General features: G+C 42.0%; 2 protein-coding genes across 8 annotated transcripts in view; both read left to right on the top strand.

The window, feature by feature from the left end:
* Positions 1-24,099, top strand: part of BRF1 (BRF1 general transcription factor IIIB subunit) — a 230,619-nt gene that overhangs the window by 136,786 nt on the left and 69,734 nt on the right. The gene's annotated exons all lie outside the window — the stretch shown is intronic.
* The window catches only part of ZBTB1 (zinc finger and BTB domain containing 1), a 300,777-nt gene that overhangs the window by 254,203 nt on the left and 22,475 nt on the right, over positions 1-24,099 (top strand). The window lies entirely within an intron of this gene.

Here is a 24,099-nt window from a genome sequence, read left to right as displayed (position 1 = left end):
TCTTTGCAGGCCTCACTGTGGACTCAGCAGCGCACACCTTGTCCTCAGGGATAGCTGTGCGGCATAGTTCATGGTTGCAAACTTCGGGGCTCCTGCCCAAGGTTCAGCAAACTATGCAAGATCTACCCGTTGACAGGCTGGGCCTATTTGCCGAACAGACTGACTCCAGACTGCATAGCCTCAAAGGCTCCAGGGCGACAATGAAATCTTTGGGTATGCGTACCTGGCAACCCAATGGAAGCTGTTTAAGCCCAAACCACAGCAACAGTGCTGGTATCCTCCTTGTCCGAGGCAGGATTTTTACAGGCACAGGGGTAGGAATGGCAAGTATAAGCCTTCCCATCCCCCATCCGGACAGGGCCAGGGCCCGACTAAGCCTTCATCGGGCTCAAAATAGACATTTTGAAGGTGCACCTGTCTCTACACTGGATCCTTCCTCTTGTTTTTTGAACAGTCTATCTCACTTCTACCATGTGTGGTCCCAAATAACATCGGATCACTGGGTTCTTTGCATGGTGGAAGTGGGATATTCTCTTCAATTCTGCTCCTACCCTCCCTTCCCCGTCCCTCTTCAGGGACCCTTCTCACAAGCAACTCCTAATCCAGGAGGTGCAGGTGCTCCTCGCCATAGGAGCGGTGGAGGAGACTCCTCAGGATCTTAGGGGCAAGGGGTTCTCTTTCTGCTACTTCCTAATCCCCAAAGCTAAAGGAGGTCTCAGACCCATTCTAGACCTGTGAGGACTCAACAGGTTCATGGTGAAGTTGAAGTTCCGCATGGTTTCCGTCAATACAATTATCCCTTCTCCGGATCTGGGAAACTGGTTCACCACCCTTGACGTGAAAGACACGTACTTTCACACAGCGATTCACCCTGCTCACAGATGCTTCTTAATGGTTTTGGTCGATCACAAACCTTATCAGTTCACAGTCCTTCCCTTCAGCCTGTTGACAGCACCACAAGTGTTCACCAAGTGCATGTCAGTGGTAACAGCCTTCCTCCAAAGGAGGAAGGTGCAGGTATACCCTTACTTTGATGATTGGCTGCTCAGGGGGCACACCAGAGAACAGGTGGAGTCGCAGGTTGGTCTGGCCACATCCACATTTGAGAGACTGGGTCTCCTCCTCAACGTGAACAAGTCCACCTTGTCTCCGACCCAGAGGATAGATGCCAGAGATGATGCAGCTTTTGGTAGAGCAGTGCTCCAATCTGCGATTCCATAACTCTGACCCCACCGTCTAGGTAAGGCTTAGGAGTCACCTAATTGGAATCGATATGAGCAATCACTCGAAGAAAAAATGGTCACTCACCTTCTCATAACTGTTGTTCTTTGAGATGTGTTGCTCATATTCATTGCAAACCTACCTGCCTTTCCCTCTGTCAGAGTAACCTGCAAGAAGGAACTGAGGAGGCACCTGGTCGGCAGGGTCATATGTTGAGTGCCATGAAGGCGCCACTCCAGGGGGTTCCACAGCCGACCTGACGGGTGCTGCTAAGGGAAAAACTTTCCAACGACTGTGCACGCAGTACACACACAACTAATTGGAATGGATATGAGCAACATATCTCGAAGAATAATAGTTACGAGAAGGTGAGTAACCGTTTTTTATTTAAATTTAAGCATGTGTGTAAGTGTAGGAGTAGGGACTGCTCCTATAACTATGGTTTGCAGGATTAAGCCCTCGACTATTGGTAAAAATAGCCAGCAGTTACATTGTGTGATAGTAGTCAGGTATTTTTAGTTTGCAAAGTGTATTTAAAAAAAAAATCTTTTCCTAATAGACCTGTATTGTTAATGATGACAATTAAAAATACTTTGGAAAACTTAATTTTATTACTCTGGTTTGTGTTTGGGTGTGGTAGAGTAGAAAATTACTTGATAGTTTATACTTTCACAATTAAAATCAAAGTATGTAAAAACAGAGCTATGCTTTGACCTGGATTCACAGTGGCTGGGCAACTCGAGGTTACTGTAGTCTTCAGATTTTCTATTTAATTTTTGTTTTAATGTACTTAGTGAAAAGCATTTAATAATATTCAAATCTCAGCATTTAGAAATATTCCTAGGTTCATTAATTGCAGAGCGGTGGAAACTGTAGAGTGACTGATAAAACCGGCTTTTAAGTTGGCTAAGATTAGAGTAATAATAATTAGGATCTTTTGTTGTGGACTACTTGCATGGAATGTAGAATTGTATTAGGTCAGAGTTCCCCAGCTGTGGTCTGTGGAATAGTTGCTAGAGGTCCACAGAGAGCTGGTTGGTCACATGGAGCTTGTTCCTGTCATGTCTTGCTGCTAAATTTAATTAAAAAAACAGCTAAGAATACATTGTTACTTTTTCATGTAAGCTATTGCTGTAGTGATTGTGATGTTTGATTGAAATTCCCATAAGTGTTATGCTAATTAAGATAAGGTTTCAGTTTCCAAGTAAAAACATATATAGAGAGAATTAAGAGGTTGTTTTCTATGATGAAAGACCTATATATTTATAGGTTCAGCAGTGAAAATAAGAGACTGCATATGTAGCGCCCCCTCTTCTTTAATGCCAATCTGCTTACAGGTTTTGATGGACAGCTCTGGGTTCTTCTAGATCCCGCCACCCACTCAGAAGGGTGTATATCTCCTTTATTTTTCCCTATGAATTTATTTGGCGGTGCCTCCACCCCCCTCACTCCTTCCTGGCAGGGTCACCAGGGCAGCTTGGGAGGAAAATTCTAACCACAGGTTAACCCCCACTTACTTGCCAGATAGTTGGAAAGTCCCAAGAAATAACACAAATACATACAATGTATTCAACACAGTAATTATATTAAACAGGAGACAAATATAACAGGGTAAAACACTATTTTTAGGGTCACTGATGCCCACACTGATAATACCCGTGACTTTCCCCAGTCACGGGACCTGATGTAGCAAATGTAAGATTAGTGTCCTGTTGATACGTGTACTTTGTTGGGGCCCTTGATGACCTACAACCACAATATCTTCTCTGCAGTGGTTTAACAGGGTGGCTGACTGGGTTCAGTATAGCCCAAAGGACTCAAGTCGGAGGAGGTGGTAAGTCCCTCCACAGGTTTAATATGCAGCAGGTTATAAAATCCCCATACCCTTACTCCCTGGCTTGAGGAGGAGTAGGGGGTCACCAAAACAATTTCCCTGATTGACTGACTAAAAGATGGTTCACTTACAAACTCCATGAATGATCCTCAGGTTTAGAGATGACTCTGGACTCCTCAGTCACTGCTGAAGGGATCCTCTTCAGGCAGCAGTTAGGTCCCAGGATTTCCCCTCGCCACAAAGGGGTGCAGGGCTCAAGGTGCAGATTACACAACTGTAGTCTGCTAGCCCAGCGTCCAGACACACTCACAGCAGGCAGCAGCCCTGGACTAGTAGCCAGAGCAGAGCTGATCATGTGGTGACTGGTCTCTCCTAGGGAGCTGGAGGGCTAATTCATCCTGGCTGGGGAAGTTTCCCAGCAAAACTGTACAAACTGGGAGTCACCAGTGGAGAAGGAAAAAATCCAGCTGAGGGATCTTGCTTTTAGGTCCCTAGAGGCCAGTTCTCAGGGGGAACCCTGCATGCAGCCCTGAGATTCACCAGCTTCCCACACAGCCAGTCCTACCCTTGCCCAGGCTGGCTCCAGACTGACTCAAAAAATGACTTCTCCCCTTTCCTGAGCTCCCTGGGAAGGGCATCTCATTCCCTATTGGTTGCCGGGCAGATTCTGAGTCTCCCTCTTCCTGAGTTGCCAGCAGACAGAGCCCCAGGAATCTAGGTAATCGCCTTGGGGGTTACACATATGAAACAAGGAAGTAGAAACAATACTGTTAGGTAGTGCCAGCAAAAAAAGGCTGGAGCAATATGCAAGGCTTATAAGGCTGATACAGAGTGCAGAAGGCTGAAGGAAACAATAGTATAGTAGCTGGAATGATGCAATGTTTCAGCATATTTACTATTCCTTAATTGCTGTTTGATTTAGTGATTGTGAAAAGACTACTATGGGCTCACAGATGGACTAAAGGAAGCAAAAGAATTCTGTGTCCAATCCACTGCAGTTACATAGCAACAAGTGAATAATTGATTGTGATGGTTCTATTTTTTATATTACGTTACAATCTTACCACGCCAATGTTGGTACACGAGGTGAAAACCAGTTTCTTCCATTCCTCAGTCATTTGCTGCTGACTCCATCTGCTCTGAGGTGTCAAGATAGACTGTTCTGGCTAAGGGTTCTTCATGCTAAGCGTTCTTCTTTTGGTTTTTCTTGGGGCACACTTGTTTCTTCACACCGGTTGGTTTCCACTTGACAGCTTTAAGTGGGAGTCTGTATGTTGGCATCGGGAGTACGTGTCCCAAATATGTCCAATGCTTCCTTCTTATATACTTGGTTATTTATATGTATGTTTCTGATTAATTTATTGCTATAGACAAAAATACAACTCTGTGTTACTATATAACTTCTATAAGAATAAGTGAAAATGAAATACTGGCTTCATTGTCAGTATTGTCTTCCTGTTGGTGTTTTCATTAAGTACAGTATGCATAACATGTTTGAATAACGTGTAACTTGGCGATTGCTTCTGTATGAAGTTCACCATCTCACCTTACTTTCAAACTGTGGTTTATTACATTTGATAAAAGAAATGAGTGTTGTTACTGCTGCCTCCATAATAACGTTCAATTCTGTAGGTACAGTTGCACTGAGATTTGCCACTAGAGCAGGAATAAAATCCCTCTGTTTCACACTTTAATGATTGAATTTAGTCTTGAAGTTTAGCACAATAACTTTTCAGAGGACAGTGGAAATTGCCATGTAATTTTTTTAAGTGAAAGATTTACTAACTTTTGCAAAGGATATATTCTAAAATTCTCCCTTTTGGAATTTTGAATTACGTTTCTGCCATATCTTTGGGTTCTGTTGGTGAACCAACCATTTAGATCAAAATCCATACTTTCTGCTTTCATTCCCTATGTGCCACCCCACACGCATTGCAAATGCACACATTCTGATAATATCTCAGGCATAAGCTCCTCTTTATGGTTTTACAATTAAACCTGTAAAGACTTATTCTCTGTATTCATAATCGCTGTTTTGAACCATGCAAAGACTGGCTGTTGAGATTGCTTAGATCTATCAGCTGCATCTGCTTTTTGATCCTGTCAGCTTGCTTCCCTGACTTGTCATCTGTGGTGAGCCTGAGGTAGCCGGGGCAGCTGGCCTCTAGAGATTATGGAGCGAGTGGGAGTGTGGAATGGCAGGCTGAGTGAGCAGGGCTTTGTGAGAAATGAGGGGTTGAGCAGGGCTTTGGGGGTTTGCAGTGGGGGAGGAGGAGTTGAAAGAGGAAGGTGGAGGAAGAGACTTGTGTGTCGGGGGAGGGGCAGGGCTGTGAGTGGGGTCTTGGGTGGAAGAAGGAGCCTGCTGTCTGTGCCAAAGGTATTGGTGCTTTTGTGCACTAGGCAGCTACAACAGGGGTCTCAGTTCCCTCTGCTGAGGCATCAGTGTGTCATGGCATCAGTGCATCACTTCCAACAGCAGTGTTATCTTGGTGCATCAAGGAGTCAAAGCAGAAGGGCTGTTGGGAGCCCTTGACATGCTGCTGCCTCAGGAAAGAAATACTGGGCTCCCCTTCACCTAAGGCCTCCCATCGTGGTCCAGTCCCCTCACTTCAGACACCAAAATCCTCCATATGGCCAGTCATCTCTCCTGTAGTTCTGCTAGTCCCCTTATCCCAGGCGCTGCCTGTCTCCCGGAGCGGGGGGTTGAATTTTGGGAGGCTGGAATTGAGGGAAGACAGTTTTCTGCATTGAAGTATTGGTGCTTGAAAGACTCCCCAGTGCACCGAGGTAGTGATGCCATTAGGAGCCCTTGTCCTGTTGGTGCCTCAGGATACCTACAGAGCGATGAAGGGTTACTACCTTCAAAGCTTTTCCAATACAAGGAGTAAGGATTGGTACTTGAAATCCAGGTCTGGTCTTTGCGCCTTATAATATGGAGTGTGAGCACCCCAGAACAAAGGGAATCTTTGGTTTAACAAGCTGAATATACACTTTTATTTTTCTTCTTAACACGAAATGTATTGTGTAATTACACTTCACAGATCTTGCATATAACCTTCTCGTCTTTGAAAACTTGACATTGGGTACTTCAGATATCTTCACTGAAAGAGAAAATTTAACATTGATAACCTGGCCACAAATTTTTCTGGGTTCAAAATTCCTCAAACAGTACTGTATTTGGAAGAGTGCAATCCATACACACAAGCCATGTAAAATACCATTGGGACTCAGGAGCTATAAAGATCTAGAAAGTCATCATTTTGCTTTTATTACAAACAAATTTTATAGTATGGCATAATCAGTAATTGAAATGCAGAAAGCTGACACATTACTAGCACTAGACTGATAATTCCTCATGCCATTACAGCTTATTCTCTATACAGATGTTCCTGTTCTTTCTTTCCCTCACATTCAAGTTTCTTGACTATTTCAATTTCATGCCTGCCTCATAAAGCATAGTGTTTGGTTGAAATTGTTGTTCTACTTTTTGTGCCTCCCTTTTGAAATGAATAATGTACACAATATGAAATCTAGCTATTGATATTTAACAAATTACTTACATATAAACTTGTGATAGTCTAATTTTTAAAGTACCAACTCCTCTGACAAAGCATTTGGGGTGATATATCACTAATATATGGTAATAAAGCAACTGTACAAAAATATGCATCTTCTTACTGAACAGATGAGTTTGCAGAATATATTTGGTGGCAAAAGTAAGTGTTTTTTATATTTTACTACTTTTGGTCCTGGAGAATGAGTATAGCTATTGAATATGAGTGCATTGTTTTCTGACCAATGCATTGTCAAAAAAGTTCAAATATTTTATATCTTTCCTGCTCCAATGTTGGTGCACGGGATGGAAACGAGTCTCTTTTGTTCCGCTGTCATTTGTTGCGGCTTCCATTTGTTCTGTGGTGGTGAGCTAGACTGTTCTGCCCTCCCAGCTAAAGGTGGTTATTAAGGTTTCTCTGGGGTGCCCTTGTTTCCTCAGACCACTTAACATCTTCATGTGGGAATCTATAGGTTGGCACACGCAGGAGGCACTCCAGATATGTCCCGTGTTTCCCTCCAATTCTGATGGAAACAAGTTGCTGGTTGGTGATTTCTTGGATCTCTTGTTGGTGATGAAATCTGTCCAACCAATGTTCAGAATCTTTCGTAGGTACTTATTTTCACAGACGTCCAGTTTTCTGTCTAATGTAGCAGATCTCCAACTCCTGAGCTGTATCTTAGCACAGAGATTACAGTTGAACTGAAAATTCTCAGTTTTGTTCTGGTGCCTTATATCTTTGATTTCCATACGTTATTGAGTTTAGTAAATGCTGTGGATGCCTTTCCTGTTGTTGGTGTCATTTCCACTTGATGTCTCCATTGGCTAATATGGCCCAGGTAGATGAACTGTTCTTCTTACTTAATATTTTTGCCTTCTAATGTGATGTTACTGCTTGATATCTTGGTTTCAAGGACATTCATTTTAGCATAACTAATTTTGAGCCCTATTTTTTGCCAAGTTGTTTGTCTTTGTAACTTTTCACGGGTGTCACTCAGTAGTGCAACATCATCAGCAAAGTCTAGGTCTTTTAGGCATTTGGGGCATCTCTACACAGGTGTAAAAACCCTGCAGCACGGTTGTGGCTGGCTGTGGGTCAGCTCAATCTGGCTCTCAGGGCTCAGGCTACAAGGCTAAAAATTGCTGTGTAGACATTAGGGCTTGGGCTGGAGCCCAAGCTGTGGGACCCTCCCCACTCTCATGGTCCCAGAGCTCGGACTCCAGTCCAAACCCAAATGTTTACGTAGCAACTTTTCAGCCCCTGAGTCTGAGTCAGCTGGCCTGGGCCAGCGGAAGGTTTTTTTCCTTGTGTAGACATACCCTTGAAGATCATTTGATTTTGAAGTCTAGTTGCAGAGTGTTTATTGCTGGTGAGAATGCATGGTCCAGAAAGAACCTAGGTTGACTTCCAAATAGCAGGGTGAAGTTTGCAGTACTGGTAATTTAAAAAGAAATAAACACTTTAAAAAAATGTCTCTCCTGGACAGATCTGATATGAAATCATTGGGACGCAATACACACAGACTTCTACTGTGTCATTTTTAGAATATGATTCAATTTAAATGCTGCTAAAGCAAACTATATTAATTGTTAATTTCAAACATAATAAAATAAGAATGACCATACTGCCTCAGACAAATGGTCCATCTAACCTAATATCCTGTTTTCCCACAGCAGCCAGTGCTAGATGCTTCAAGGGGAATGAATAGAATGCCAATTACTGAGTGGTCCATGCCCTGTCATCCAGTTCCAGCTTCTGGCAGTCAGTGGTTTAGGTACACCAAGAACATCTTGGCTAATAGCCATTGGTGGACCAGTCCTCCATTAATTTGTCTAATTCTTTTTTGAACCCAGCTAATTTTTGGCCTTCCGAGAATCCTTTAGCAATGAGTTCCATAGGTTGTCTGTGCATTGTGTGAAGTAGTACTTCCCTATGTTTGTTGCCCGGTCACCCAGTTTAGTGAGATCCCTTTGTAACTCTTCACAGTCTGCTTTGGACTTAACTATTTTAAGTAATTTTGTATTGTTTGCAAACTTTGCCAACTCCCTGTTTACCCCTTTTCCAGATTATTAATATGTTGAAGAAATTCCTGTGGGAACCCACTATTTACGATTCTCCACAGTGAAAACTGACTATTTATTCCTACACTTTGTGTCCTATAGCAGTAACTGATCCATGAGAGGATATTTCTTCTTATCCCATGACTGCTTCACTTTGCTTAAGAACCTTTGGCGTGGGACCTTGTCAAAGGCTTTCTGAAATTCCAAGTAAACTGTGTCAACTGGATCACCCTTGACCACATGCTTGTTGACACCAATCTCAAATACGTTGGTGAGGGTCTGGTAATTCTGTTCTTTACTATAGTTTCAATCAGTTTGCCTGGTACTGAAGTTAGGTTTAAGAGTAACAGCCGTGTTAGTCTGTATTCGCAAAAAGAAAAGGTTTACTGGCCTGTAATTGCCAGGATGACCTCTGTAGCTTTTTTCAAAAAAGGTCCTCACATTAGCTGTCCTCCAGTCATCTGCTACAGAAGTTGATTTAAGCAATAGGTTACAGACAACAGTTGTTGTTCTGCAATTTATATTTGAAGTTCCTTCAGAACTCTTGGGTAATACCATCTGGTCTTGGTAACTTATTACTGTTTAACTTATTAGTTTGTTCCAAAACCATCTCTGTTGACACCTCAATCTGGGACAGTTCCTCGGATTTGTCACCTAAAAAGAGTGACTCAGGTGTGAGAATCCTCACATCCTCTGCAGTAAAGACCAATACAAAGAATTCATTTAGCTTTTCTGCAACAGCCTTGTCTTCCTTGAGTTCTCCTTTAGCACCTCAGTCATCCAGTGGCCCACTGATCGTTTGGCAGGTTTCCTGCTTATGATGTACTTAAAAATGCTTTCTGTTAGTTTTTGTGTCTTTTGCTAGTTGCTCTTCAAATTCTTTTTTGGCCTGCCTTCTTATACTTTTACCTTTGACTTGCCAAAGTTTATGCGCTTTTCTTTTTTCTCCAGTAGGATTTGCCTTCCAGTTTTAAAGGATGTCTTTTTGCCTCTAACTGCCTCTTTTTTGCTCTGTTTAGCCATGGAGACATTTTTTGTCCTCTGACTGGTTTTTGTTTTGTTTGGTTTTTTAAATTTGGGGTTTACATTTAGTTTGAGCCTCTATTATGGTGTTTTTAAATAGTCTCTGTGCAGCTTACAGGCATTTCACTCTTGACTGTTCTTTTTAATTTCCATTTAACTCGCTTCCTCATTTTTGTGTAGTTCCCCTTTTTGAAGTTAAATGCTACTGTGGTGGGTTTCTTTGACAATTTCTCCCCTACAAGGATGTGAAATTTAATTACATTATGGTTGCTATTACCGAGCGGTTCAGATATATTTACCTCTTGGACCACGTCCTATATGCCATTTAGGACTAAATCCAGAATCGTCTCTCCCCTTGTGGGTTCCAGGACTAGCTGCTTCAAGAAGCTGTCATTAATGGTGTCTAGAAATGTTATCTCTGAATCTCATCCTGAGGTGACATGTTCCCAGTCCCCCTCATTGACCTATTATTACTGGGTTTTCTGTTTTTGTTTCCTCTCTAGCCTCCCTTAGCATTTCACTTTCATTGTCACCCTGCTGGTCAGGTGGTTGCTAGTGTATGCCTACTGCCATACTATTATTGTTCAAGCATGGACTTTCTATCCATAGACACTCTGTGGTACAGTTTGATTCATTTAAGTTTTTTGCTATATTTGATCCAGCTTTCTTTCACACATAGTGCCACTCCCTCCCCAGTGCAACCTGCTCTGTCATTTCTATATATTTTTTACCCTGGTATTACTGTGTCCCATTGATTACCATCATTCCAACAAGTTTCTGTGATGTCTATTATGTCAATATCTTCATTAATGCCAGGCACTCAATTTCACCCATCTTAGTATTTAGACTTCTAGCATTTATATAAAAGCACTTACAAAATTTGTCAATATTTAGTTGTCTGCCTTCATGTGAAGTCATTGAGTTCCTGCCTGTAGTTTATCAACTTCTGTCCCCTCCTCTTTGCTAGGTTATAGTGTATCCCCTGTAATAAATCCTCCTCTGAAGGATATATCTGTCCAAACCACGTGCTCCTTCACATCTGTTGGTTTTCCCCCAGTTTTGGCAAGCTTCCTCAGTCTTCTTGTTTAATTCAGATATACAACCATTTCTTTCAGTCAGGTCTTGACATTCTGAATGATTTAGGTTTTACTTTTGGTGCCAATGCCATTGCATTGATGAAGTCAGTTTTATAACCCTTGAGAAATATTTCCAGAATTAAATTTTTGTGCATGCAGAGATTCTGGCCTCACAAATAGAGATCTTTGTTTATTGGCATTCTACTTGTTTTATTTATTGGCACGGATGTGCACCCCCAATCTTGGCCCACTTGCACTGGCTACCTGTCAAGTTTGGTATTAGTGATAAGGTGCTTATGTGTTGATTTATAGAGCCCTTGCAGAACAACAGCCAAATATCCCTCTGAGTCATTGATTCCCTATTCTCAGTGCCGGAAAAGGTCACCTGATTTGGTGGTCCTTGAATCTGCTATGCCTAAATGCATCACTATGAGATAATGATAATGTGTTCCTATTCCCAGGAGAATGGCAGCTCCATATTGACCCCACATCTCCTAGTCAAGGCTGATACAAAGATGAGGGCCATGCAGCAAATCAAGGGTCAGTGTCCTGTTGGGAAATCTAGAGTCTTCTCTCAGAAGACAGGAGATAAGGGGCTATTTCAGATGCTTGCTGCTGCCCAATCTTTAATCTGTGTGACAGCTTCTGTCTAGTATGTTGCTGGCAAACATTTGGAGGTCAGATTATCCATTTCATTTGACCAGCGTATTTTAAGTGGTAGGCTATAATTTCTGTTAATATTCAGTTTTCTACATTGATTTTTAATTGAAATATGGAAAACTTCCTCATATTTTAAAGTGCCAGTAAAGGTAATACTGTGTTTTAATTGACATGTAGTACTTTAATCTGTGATGCTGTACTGGAGCAGAAATATAACTTTTTAGTTTGTACTTTATTTTGGATCTCTTTCCAACCATGTTTAGCCAATAATCACTGATTGTCAAAATCTCATCTTTTCATTCTTTTAAAATACTGGATTTATACTGGTATACCTTGTATCAAATTGCTCACAGTATCCTCTTCTGACCATCTCAACCAATTTGTTTCAATGGACTGCAAATGACCACTTAACCCACACAGAAAAAGCTGCCTAATCAGAATTAACATTACAATCTGTTCTTTCTTCACCCAAGAAGGATCTGTTCCTTATAAGAGGAAACCAACTCCATGCTGCATAGAGGCTGAAAAGTTCCGTTGTTTTCAGTTTTGTTTCCTAACTGTGGGCTTGTCTACGCTAGCAAGTTTCTGCCCAGTAAAGCAGCTTTTTGCACTCAAACTGCAGACATGTACACACTGCCAAGCCACTTTGTGTGCAGAAACTCCTCAGTTGCAGCGCTGCAAAAAAACCCCCCACTCGAGAGTGGTAAGGCTCTTTGCACAGAGGCTCCAGCCTCTATTGCCAGTGTAGACACTTGATTGCTTTCTGCGCTGTAATTGGCTTCTGGAGCTGTCCCATAATGCCTCAAGTGACTGCACTGCTCATTGTTTTGAACTGGCACCCCTGGAGACATGCGCCCCCTCCCATTTCAAAGTACAGTTTCTGACAGCCCTTGTGTGCTATGCTGGTCTGCTCCGGGACACAAATCAAACCATTAATGTGGGTGCTGTTGAACACAAAGGCAGGTGTTGGGATGTGTGTGTGTGTGTGAGAGAGAGAGAGATTGCTGTGCAGAGAGCTCAGGGAGGGAGGTGGGGGTTGATCTCGGGGTTTCCTCCTCCCCCCTTCCTCAGGACTAGTTGCTGCCTTCTGCTGTTGGAATTTACAAGACAGCATGCTGACACACTTTGTCCCCCAAAACACACGGTCTCTCTCTCCCCCTCCATACACACACACTCACCATCACACACTCTTCCCTTCCCCCTCACCCCCCACTTCAGTTGAAAAGCAGCTGGCAATGTAGTAGGATGCCCATGGAAAAATGGGATTGGGAAACCTGCATCACCCTCAGCAAGTTCGCAGATGACACTAAACTGGAGGGAGAGGTAGATATGCTGGAGGGTAGGAATAGGGTCTAGAGTGACCTAGACAAATTGGAGGATTGGGCCAAAAGAAATCTGATGAGGTTCAACAGGACAAGTGCAGAGTCCTGCACTTAGGAAGGAAGAATCCCATGCACTGCTACAGGCTGGGGACCGACTGGCTAAGCAGGAGTTCTGCAGAAAAGTACCTGGGGATTACAGTGGACAAGAAGCTGGATATGAGTCAGCAGTGTGTCCTCGTTGCCAAGATGAGCGGCATATTGGGCTGTATTAGTAGGAACATTGCCAGCGGATCGAGGGAAGTGAACATTCCCCTCTATTCGACACTGGTGAGGCCACACTTGGAGTATTGCGTCCAGTTTTGGTCCCCCCACTGCAGAAGGGACGGGGACAAATTGGAGAGAGTCCAGCGGAGGGCAACCAAAATGCTTAGGGGGCTGAGGCACATGAATTACGAGGAGAGGCTGAGGGAACTGGGGTTATTTAGCCTGCAGAAGAGAAGAGTGAGAGGGGATTTGATAGCAGCCTTCAATTACCTGAAAAGGGGTTCCAAAGAGGATGGAGCTCGGCTGTTCTCAGTGGTGCAGATGACAGAATAAAGGAGCAATGGTCTCAAGTTGCAGTGGGGGAGGTCTAGGTTGGATGTTAGGAAACATTATTTCACTAGGAGGGTGGTGAAACACTGGAATGGTTAGAGAGGTGGTGAAATCTTTATCCTTAGAGATTTTTAAGACCTGGTTTGGCAAAGCCCTGGCTGGGATGATTTAGTTGGTGTTGGTCCTGCTTTGAGCAGGGGATTGGATTAGATGACCTCCTGAGGTCTCTTCCAACCCTAATATCCTATGTGACGCTGTGCCTGCCCCATGGGGAATTGCAAACCCTTACCAAAGCACCCTGCGGCCAGTTGCACAGCGTCATAGTTGCTGTCTGTGCCGTTACAAGAGCTGCTAATGTGGATGTGCTCCAGCATCACAAGGAGCACAGTATGGACACGCAACAGTGGTTTAATTCCAGAGTTTTATTAAAAGTCGTATAACTTGGGGCGCAGAAACTTGCCAGTGTAGGCATACCCTAAGTAATATTGAAGGTGTACCCATATTTATCTGAGCACAACTGCATTTTTGTTTATTTTAAAATAACTTTCTTATTGTAAAGAAATCAACTGTGGATGAAACACTAAGTACATTAAAATCAATCAGATATGTGAAACAAATATTTAAAGCATTCAGGAAATGTTTAAAAACACATAGCCATATTTCTGAGAATTGTTGCCATAATAAAGTGCTCTATGTGGTACAGCTTACATTGATAGTAATAAGCCCAGTGGGAGAGAGTCTTTATCCAATTAAAAAAAGAAAAACAACTTTAATTCTGCAGCATACATTTCAGAATAAAATGGCTGCATGGCACAGAAATATTAGTAAGTCTGATGAATCTTATTTTCTCATTACACAAGAGATGAGTCATAGTTTTTGACCTTTTAGCAGCCTTTGTAACACTGGTGTTAAATAGGTGACGAGAACATCTGAATAGAATTAAGAATTAATTACATTCAGTGTCATACAGGGTTTAAATTGAGAAAAACAAAATGAATAGAATGTAACCTCTTGATTTACAATTTTAAAGATCTTCACTGTTTTCTAAATATGTGAACTACAAAATGAGTGTTGTAGGAAAAACCTCTTGGGAGGGCCAACTGTCATTTGGGACAGGGCGTGTGAATCCTGAGGATAATGCATTGAGATTTGTCATATGTGTTGCGTGAAATTCTGGCCCCATTGAAGTTAGTGGGAGTTATGCCACTGATTTTATTGGGGTTATGATTTCACCCCAGATTTATAAACTTTTCATGATCCGCTTGATGTCCACATATATCTCTATATAGATATAGATATATGTATGTGTGTGTATGTATGTATTTATAGGTGACTAAATCTTTTACTAGTGTTAGTAGTAGAATTTCCTGGATATTTATTGAATTGGTTAAGTAGAAAGAAATGGATGACTATATAAGCCAAATTTCCTTTTACTTGCATTTATAATTTGAAAGTAGAAGATTTTATTTAAAACAGCAGTTTATTTTTCTGTTGCACATCTTCTCTCCTCATTCATCACTAATGGGTTAATATCCCCCACCCATAGACTTTGGAAGTGATCCATTGTTGTTGCTGGAAGATCCAGGGCTAAGTCTCCCTTCTCAGCTAAAGCCACTGGATTTTCTGCTTCTGACAGTGGAACAAGTTGGTTCTTTGGTTTCTCCCAACCATTTTGTTTTGTAACTTTAATTTTTATTCATTTTTGTGCAATAGTGACTTATTAATCATCCTTAAACCGCCGCCCCCCCGCCCCCCTCCCGAATTGGGTATCTGGGCTCCTACACAGCTCCTTTTTTTCCTGCTATGAATTGGGGGATTCTAATAATGCTCAAGGGTGAGTCTGGCAAACACGCAAAAGCAAGTGTCAGCATTAGAACTGCTAATGAACAAGTGGGGTGAAAATCAGAAGTTAAACTCCTTCTTCTTTGACTTCCACCCTTACGGAGTGTTTGCTGGGGCTTTTCTCTGCCGCAGAGGCTCAAGCAGTGCATGTCTGGGTATGCGGAGAAGCCTGTCACTCCTGTGCAGCCCTGCCTCAGGCTGCAGTGTAAGGGGAATTGTGCCTTTCAGCCCAAGGACCCTCGCTCTGCCAGGCAAAGGGGCTCAGATTTCAGGCAGCATCAGAATGGGAATTGTGCCTTCTGATCATCAGCCCTAAGCGCTTGCTTTGCCAGAGAAAGGGGCTCAGTGTCTGACAGTAGAACTGGTCAGGAATTTTTTGGCTAAATGTTTTTTGTCTGAAAATACTGATTTGCCAAAACCAAAACATTTTGCAGCTGATTAAACTTTTTTGAGATGGTTTCTCAGGTCCAGGATGATGGAATTTCTTCTCAGAACAAGACATACATTCACCTTCAGTAGCCAACAGCTCAGTAGTTAGGACACTCACCTGGTATGCTGGAAACCCAGGTTCAAGTTCTGAACTGGATAGATTGCGAACTTATTAGATATGCACTGGGCTAGAGAGAGCATCAGGTAGAGCTGGGACTTGAACACCTGGGTTTCCCAAATGTCAGGCGGATATCCTAACCAGAGGGCTATAGAGGCACAAGTTGCAAGTTACACTCTTGTACCCCTGGCCAATCAGGGCCGTACCCAGATTCATACATACTCATTTCATAACTGGACGGCTGCTGGAAAGGATTCATAACACCAGTTCTTCAAAATCAAGAAAAGCTTTTGCACCCATTGTAGAGAATTGCACCCCAAGGGGTCAAAACAGACTTGGCTTTGACCATAATTTTACCATCCCAGTAAAGATGTGCAAAGATCCAAAAATTCATTGCATGGGTCCTCCAATCGATAGGATTGCTGTTGCCATGCGTCAGCTTCATCCCCTTAGTGGGTTTCTCAAAATGCATCTGAAGAAATTATTTCTGAGAACATAGAACCATGCACCTGATATAATTAAAAATTGCCATTTACAGGTCACAGCTGCATGTCCCTTCGTAGGCAGGTGAGTATAAATGGCATGTTGAAAGCCAATCCAGTTTTCACACTAGACCCCTGCACGCTCAGGGTGGGGAATATACTTGGAAAATAAATTTCCAAAATCTCAGCATACACATCCTTCAAGTTCACTTCAGAATCCCACATGCATGGCCACATTGGACTGGCCCATTGGTCCATCAAGTCCAATATCCTATCTATGGCTGTGGCCAGTATCAGCTGCCATCAGTAGAAGGTTTGCATGACGTAGGAAGTCCACATAGTGGGCAGTTATGGTGCACTCAGGGAAAGACTCCTAGCACTGTTAGAGGTTGACTTCAATTGAAATATGAGTGTTTATATCCCTCCCAAAAGCAGAGAGTAGTCAGAGATCAAAGCTTCTCCACAACAATAGAAGAAATATCTTGGGTAGAGAGGAAACTGCTACTTTTCTAGACTCTTCACATAAAGAACACAGATAAGAGGAAAAGGAAAAATTGAAGTCCTACTGCTAGTCCTGAGAAGGCATTTTGGATTTACTGTAGAGCCAAGGACCCCACATTGTACTTGCATAAAAGACAAGACTTCTTGAATTAGGGGTTCCTTCATCTGGACTTGAAGCACCTTCAGTTAAAAGCCTGACTATCAGAAGAGAAGTGTTGTTCAGTATGGAATCTCCATTTGCTTCCAGCACAGTTTGGTATCTAGACAGAACTCAACTAGGAAATTTCATTCATTGATTTGGTCACATTTTTTGATGCTCTCCGCAACACTAGAGTTCCTGCAGAATTGTTGATTGGAGTCCAACAACCAAGCACCATAGAAACCTGGGTACCAGCCTTAGCAGTGTTCTGTAGGAAGGCTCACTGGATCCTCCATTTGAGTATTATCAGGTGCAAAAATTAATCAGAATAATAGACTAAACAACCCCTTGACTGGCCTTTCTAGTCACCATTACCTCTGAAAAGCAATTTTGGAATTAGTTCCTCTATCTGTATAAGAACCACACTGCTGTCCTCATGAGGAAAAGTTTTATTCATATAGCTTCAGAAAACTTTCTGTTCAAGATGAGTTTCTCTTTCCACAGTTCCTGGGAAATAGTTCGCCAATCATTTTGTTCTAACCCCGTCACTCCTTTGGAAAGATGTGGCATAAATGAGCATTCCTCATATAAGTGATATAAAGAGGTATCTCAAGCATATGGAGTATACATATCAGTTGTATTATGTTCATCTCTTTCTATCCAAAATGCCAAGGTATTAGGGCCTCAGAGTTGCTTCAGGCAAGACGTTAAAATTCTACAATAGTTGGCATGGTAGGCAGCTGGAAACTATTCACAGAAATCCCTAGGGACACTGGGGAAAAAGTGTATGAACCTCATCTCATGAAGATTTGTAAAGTAAGTTTCCATTTCTTTTTTTAGAAGCATCCTTTGGTAGGAAAGTGTTTCTGGGTTTGTTTGCACATAATGTCTCCCTTTATTTGGGGGATGTCCATTCCTATCTATTATCCTATTGGAAGAATAATTAAACCTCTGCTGCTTCTTTTCCTCCCCTACTTCTGAGATTCATTGCTTGCTATTTCCCATTAGTGATGAATGAGGAGAAAAGCTGCAACTGAATGAGAAATTTCTTACCTGATAATTTTCTTTGTGAGCAACTTCTCTTTCATCAAATTGAAAATTTTCTCTAATGGGAGACATAGGCATGTCATTGTTTTAAGGTTAATTAATACACTATATCAAGTTGTTGTCTTAATGCTAGTAATTGGTTACTGCAATGTTACTACATTGCTGGAAGAACTCTTCTGGTGGGAGGGTGGGGCTTAGTCATGGAGCTTCCAGTCACGATATTGGACGACTGCCTTACGATTTCTATGTGTGTGGAGACATTAACCAATTAGTGATGAATGAGAAGGGAAGCTGATAACAGACAATTTTCAGATAAGAAATCTTTCATCCTCTTTCTCCTGTCCTCTTTTCTTAATTTAATATGACTTCTATAGCTTTATAGTTGGATTTTTCTTATTACCTGATAAAGTAGCATTTTGGATTCATTTGTTGTCACTATGCCAAGAAGTCAGTGGAAGAAACAAAGTATGTAATTATTCCATAGGCGTTTGTGTGACTATGTATAGTAACTGTGATGTCACAGTAGCGCTGCTATGAGAAGGTTGTGTTCTCTTGTGAACTTAAAGCAGGAGTTCAACCTCTTTAATTTATATGAAAAAGTGTATCTGCCCCAAATTTTCAGCCCATAATCTGAGTAAAGCTTGAATTTTCTATGACGTCTCAAGAAAATTGGTTAATTAGTTTTTGAGTTCCAGTCAGCCAAAAATTGCCCCCCCACCAAAGTTCTCCTTCCGAGTCTCATGATTTTTCACATCCCTCTGCTTTGAAAACTACAAACTGTAGAAAGTCAGAAACATGGCTAGAGAGAGAGTTCAGTGAGCTCTATGAGCTCACGCAAGTACTTTGTTAAGAAACAAACAAAAATATTAGCATTCTTTGCTATAGCTGGATCCTTATTCTGGTTAGCCAATGGAGAACAAGATTTATGATGACCAGAATCCTTTTATAAAATAGTAGCCACTGGTTTGATGAAGACAAAGACCTTTATGAAACAGTTCAGTTTTACAGTGACCAGGATCTTCAATGTAGTAGCTATTGCTTTGTTGAAACCTAAGATCTGTTCAGTCTGTTTCATGACCAGGTCTTGAGCCTGGGTCCACAGGAGTTATAGGAGTGCACTCCAGCTCTCCACCTGAGAGCCTTCTGACACTTTTTTTTTACATGGGACCCATGAAACCTAGCCCCTGTTTGAGGCTCTGCCTCTGAGGTTCTATTGGCAGAGTCCTGAAGCAGCTGATTGGTCCGCAGGCCCTACTTGAAGCCATCAGCAAGAATAGGAAGCTGTCTGAACAACTGGGCTCCATCCTCTTCCAGACTATGTGCTTCCTGCTCCAGCTCCCCTGACTTGATTTCCTGGCATCTGTTTTGTGGTTCTGATCTCTAGTTTGTCTCCTGCCTCTGACTCCCTGGTATGTTGCCCTGGCCTGACTCTGGTTTCTGACTCGTGGTTCTGATCTCCAGTTTGTCTCCTGCTTCTGATCTCCCAGTTTCCTGACCCGGCCTGACTCCTGTCTTGTGACTGTGGACTCTGGTTCCAACTACTAGGTCTGGCTGTCCATCACTTGGCCATGACAGCCTGTTTAGGAGTTGCTGGTTTGTTGAAGACTAGGAACTCTATGAAAGTGTTCAGCTGCTTCAGGAGTGAAGTGTTGAGGATCCTCTTCTTTGTGAAACTGTTCATCCAGCTCAGGAGTTTCCTGATCTTAGTGAAAGAAATGGCTAGCAATGTTGGAAATTTTTGTTCTTTGTTAAGCTGCAGAGTTCTTGAGTCAGCTTAACGGTTTTTTGAAGAATAGGAACTGTGACAAAGCAACCACAATTTTGATGAATATCAAGCTCTTTGTGAAAGGGGCCAGATGGCTCAGAAGCAGATCCTGTCCTTCATGAAAGGATCTTTAACACAGTAATGGCTCCTTTCTTAATTTATGAGCATTATTTATCATAACTGAAATCTTATACAAAGTGATCATCAGCTAATGGAGAACATGAAAAAGCTTCATTTTTGCAGAGGAAAACAAAAAACTTAGTGTCTGCAATATTTTGACTAGCTCTACTGTTGAACGCTTTAGGAGAGCAGTATAATTTTTCCTACTATCACATGCCCCAAATAATGTGCTCTCCATCCAAAACTGGGGCTGATATGGTGGAGGAGAAGAGGTTTTCCTAGTCCAGCAGTATTTGTATTGCAACAGAGATTATCTTTGACAAAGCAGCAGTTACTTTCACGAAGTAAAGGAACTTTGTGACGCTGGTGCTCCTGAGCTAGCTGCACCCTTTCGCAAAGATTCTGCTCCTTGTAAAAGGAGCATCACTTGGGTGAAGATCTGTCCTTAATCTAAAAAAACTAGGGGAACAAGATTATGTAGATGACATACCTTGCACAAACCACAAAAGCAAAGGAATGAAAAGTCTAAATGAAAAATCAAATAGTGTATCCTTTCTCCTCCTCCTCCCAGAAAGAAAAATCACAGTACTGTACCACAACTCTAACACAGCCCCAGTAGGGATGCCAGCCTTTCAGCATCTCCTTCTCTAAACATGAGTACAATTTTCCAGAACTGTGCAGAATGGGTGATAGAAGGGGAAGTCTGGTCTGTTCATATGTGGGGAGTTTGGGGAATGAGGTTGTGGAATGGCTGGTGTGTCTTCTGGGAGTGGTGTGTTGTCTGTGGTGTTTGGTGGCAGTTCCAGGGATGAGGTCTGTTTCTGGTGGGAGGACTAGAATGTATGTATTGTTAGATGCCTTAACGTTTAATATCCTTTCTTTTGTGGTTTTGTGTTAGGTATGTTACTTAAGCAACCTTATCTAATACACAATGTACTGATTTTGTGTATTAATATATATGTATTTTCCTTTGTGGGTCTGAAGTTTGTTCATAATTAAAATATCATCAAAGGAAGATTCAGCATCTTAAGTTCTCAAAACAAAGGTGGTAAGCTCAGAAATACAGGTCCAGTCATGGCACCTTGGAGGAATAGACGTAGTTCTAAATAATACAGATGCGCTCTCGCTCAGATGGCTGAGTGCCTGCCAAGTGAGGACCCTGAGCTACTGTGGTGGACAGCAGAACATTTAATATCCACAGCAAGACCTGGCTACTCAGCCTGCTAGCAGCAACAGCAGAAACAGTGCTTCAGCACTTTAAACACAGAGCCAGCTGTTCCCTTTGCAGCTAACTCTTGTGTAAAGTGCTTGCTGTTTTACATAAGGATCTGTCAGCAAAGAGAAACTGACTGGGATTGTGTGATCTTAGTCAGTTTTCTTTGCTGTGTACTCTCCAGAGCATGATACAGCCACAGTCCTCCTTATGAAATGTAGAAGCACTTTGCACTTAGAAGGTCTGAACAGGGGAACTGATTAAGCTACTCTCCTCAGATCTTCTCTTTCTAAAGGGCTACTGTTGGCTACTCCTGCAGAGATTCATAAAATATGCAGAAAATAGGAGCCAGAAGGCACCAAAAGATGGAGGGGGAGAAGGGAGGAAAGATGACAAAAAAGGCCTAAAAAGGGGTGGGAGGGCAAAGATCGAAGGGAATCAGTGATGAAGTTCCAAATTAAAAGGAAAAAGACCAAAAGTGCGGGAAAAGATTCTCATTATTACCCCAATTTTTAAAATTCCCTTACTTTTAAGATTTTCATCCTTATGGTTGCGGGAGGGAGAGAAAGGAGCAGGGGCTTAATGTGTGGAGAATGACTAACTGCCTGGATGCTTGTGGCTCTCCGGATTCTTTCGTACCTTGAACAACTGAAGTTGTGCACCGCTGTTGTATTTGTTATCATAGATCTAAAAATCACAAGCTGGAGAAGACTCCTGTCTTTCTTACAGAGCTAGTGCTGTCTCTGTGCGTTGGCGCTGAAGAATGTCATTTGTGATAGCTAATTAGTATCTTTGTGGATGATCATTTGTCAGGCTAGCCATTGATGAGCAAGGGCTTCAGCAGCAAAAAATAGCTTTTGTCATGTTGTTGAGAGCAGCCATCTTAACACTGTAGACAAGGCCGTGACAGCGGAGCTTTGGTCTTGGAAAAGAAAGAAGGATAATTTCAAGTAGTTTACTTAAGCAGGCCTTTTTTCCAAAAAATTAAGTGGGTGGGGTGAGGGCAGGAATATAACTAGAGCAAAAAAAAAATCTGCTGTTTTTCATGACAAGGTTAAGCTGTTCTTTAGTTGAGAGATTTTAACTTGAAACTATTTATTTTGGGGACATAAAGAAGGATTCATTCTGTTAGGATTGTGTGTGTGTAAACAATGTATTTCAGTATGCATGGCTTCCCCTTTCTAGAGAACTGCAGAGTCAGAATGGCACTTTTTATTGTAGGCTGATTTCAAAGCAATAAGACAGTAAGAATCTAAAAACTATTTTTCTTGAGGGGAAAAATGGAAGGTGAGGGATTCTCACTCAAGAGTCAACTTTTTTCTAAGGCCCCCAATCTTGCAGGCTCAGGAATCTGCTCACAATGAACATCTTAGAATTGGGCCCCAAGCTTTTAATCTGATACATAAAATTGCATTTTGACTAGATTCCCTAACAACTGTGAATCAAAACAACATAAATAGGTTTTTTTTTGCATGGGCAGAGGCAGTCCAAATAATGCTTTTTTCAGCCGCTTGTAACTTATTCACAAAATACAATTGTTATGGTCTACAGATGCAAGCACCCTTAGGACAGGGTAAATGTTTACTTTACTAAAAACTTCAATAGAGAAGACTAAATGCAGGTAAAGCATTTCCACTTACCCATTACTTCACAGAAATACTGTTAAATATGTACTTTTAAAATCATAGTCTCTCAATGGGAGAATTTATATGTGACCACCATGTGAAAGTGCCTAATGCAGTAGTCAGAGATGTCAATCAACTGTTGCGGAAGCAGCACGCTACCCGGAACTTGAATGTTTTGTGTGAGGAATTGATTTTCAGATACTTGATTTTAAAAATGTATTTGTAATTCTGCAAGCATGCGGTTAATTCGGAATTCTGAACAGCTCAGTTTATTAAGAGAAACTAAACCACACCAAATGTACTGTAACATGACAGTAAGGTGAGTCTAAAAAAGTGGATGCAAACCAACCGATAAGGCTCATTTTCCAACATTCTTGTATGCCATTCTTCAGAACTCATGCTCTGACCACTGGCTTGTCTCTTGCCCAAGGACTCCGGTTCTGCCCGTTGGTTCTGTTCTGGTTCCTGACTCTTGGCTCCGATCATTGGCGTGTCTCTGAACCATGCCTCTGGTTTTGCTCTGTGATTCTGCTCTGACTAGTAGGTCAGCCTCTTGTTCCAACCACAAGGTCACACCAGCTACACCCTCAGTGTGTGACACCTACCAGGATATTGAGATGGAAAGAAAGCAAAACTCTTGTGATCTCGCTCCTTTGTAGAGAGAGGTCTGGCAGGCTTACCCTGCTCAGTTGTTCTCCTCTTCTAGAAGGTGGAGGGTGCTCCAGTTTGTTAGACTAGACCTTTTTTTAAATTTAAAATGCCCCATTTAAGGCATTTTCCAGAGACTTCTCTTTTCAGTCCAAATGTAAGGTGTTTGGTCTGAGATATTTCATAGTAAGAGTTGTTAAAGTTTGCTCTCCTTGCACTAGTGAGAACATTCTGCAAGATGGTGACCCTGTATTTGTGCTATATTCTGCCATCTATAGTTAGCAGGAATGGTCCTGTGAGGAGGTGGCATGCCATTTGTGGTGTGGTGGTGTGTATGTTTTCTTTCCCTTGGACAGCTGTGAGGCTGAAGTCTCAGTGAACAGGACTCCTTAGCTCTGATTAGGCATCAGTAAGTTACACGTGTAATTTATGTTTAAATTGTTTGCATGGCCTCATGTAGTTTGTGGCCAGTTGGGCCTAAATTTGGCACTCAGCTGCAGTAGACTGAAATTTTTTATGTAGTTCGAGGCATAGTCAAAAATAAACAGTTTCATTTAAAATCTGGAAACAAAATCAGTAATATATTTCTTGTGACGTTTGTTTTGCTCTATTCCTGCATTTCTGCATTCCAATTTGTGACAGACTTTTGTGTTGACAATAAATAGCTTTGTTTAAATTGACTGGGAGAAGATGGAGGTTTTGGCAACTGGCTAGGGGACAGTTGGGCCTGTCTGGCTACCAGAGACATGTGGGAAGTGGATTGGGACTGTGGGAGAAGCACATTCGTTTAAAATGATCAGCAGTGAAATCATTGACAGTGCAAATC

The sequence above is a fragment of the Eretmochelys imbricata genome, chromosome 6, assembly GCF_965152235.1.
Source record: "Eretmochelys imbricata isolate rEreImb1 chromosome 6, rEreImb1.hap1, whole genome shotgun sequence".
In the NCBI taxonomy this organism is placed as follows: domain Eukaryota; kingdom Metazoa; phylum Chordata; order Testudines; family Cheloniidae; genus Eretmochelys; species Eretmochelys imbricata.
Note: the sequence above shows the minus strand (reverse complement) of the source record. Positions and strands in the feature narration are given on the sequence as shown.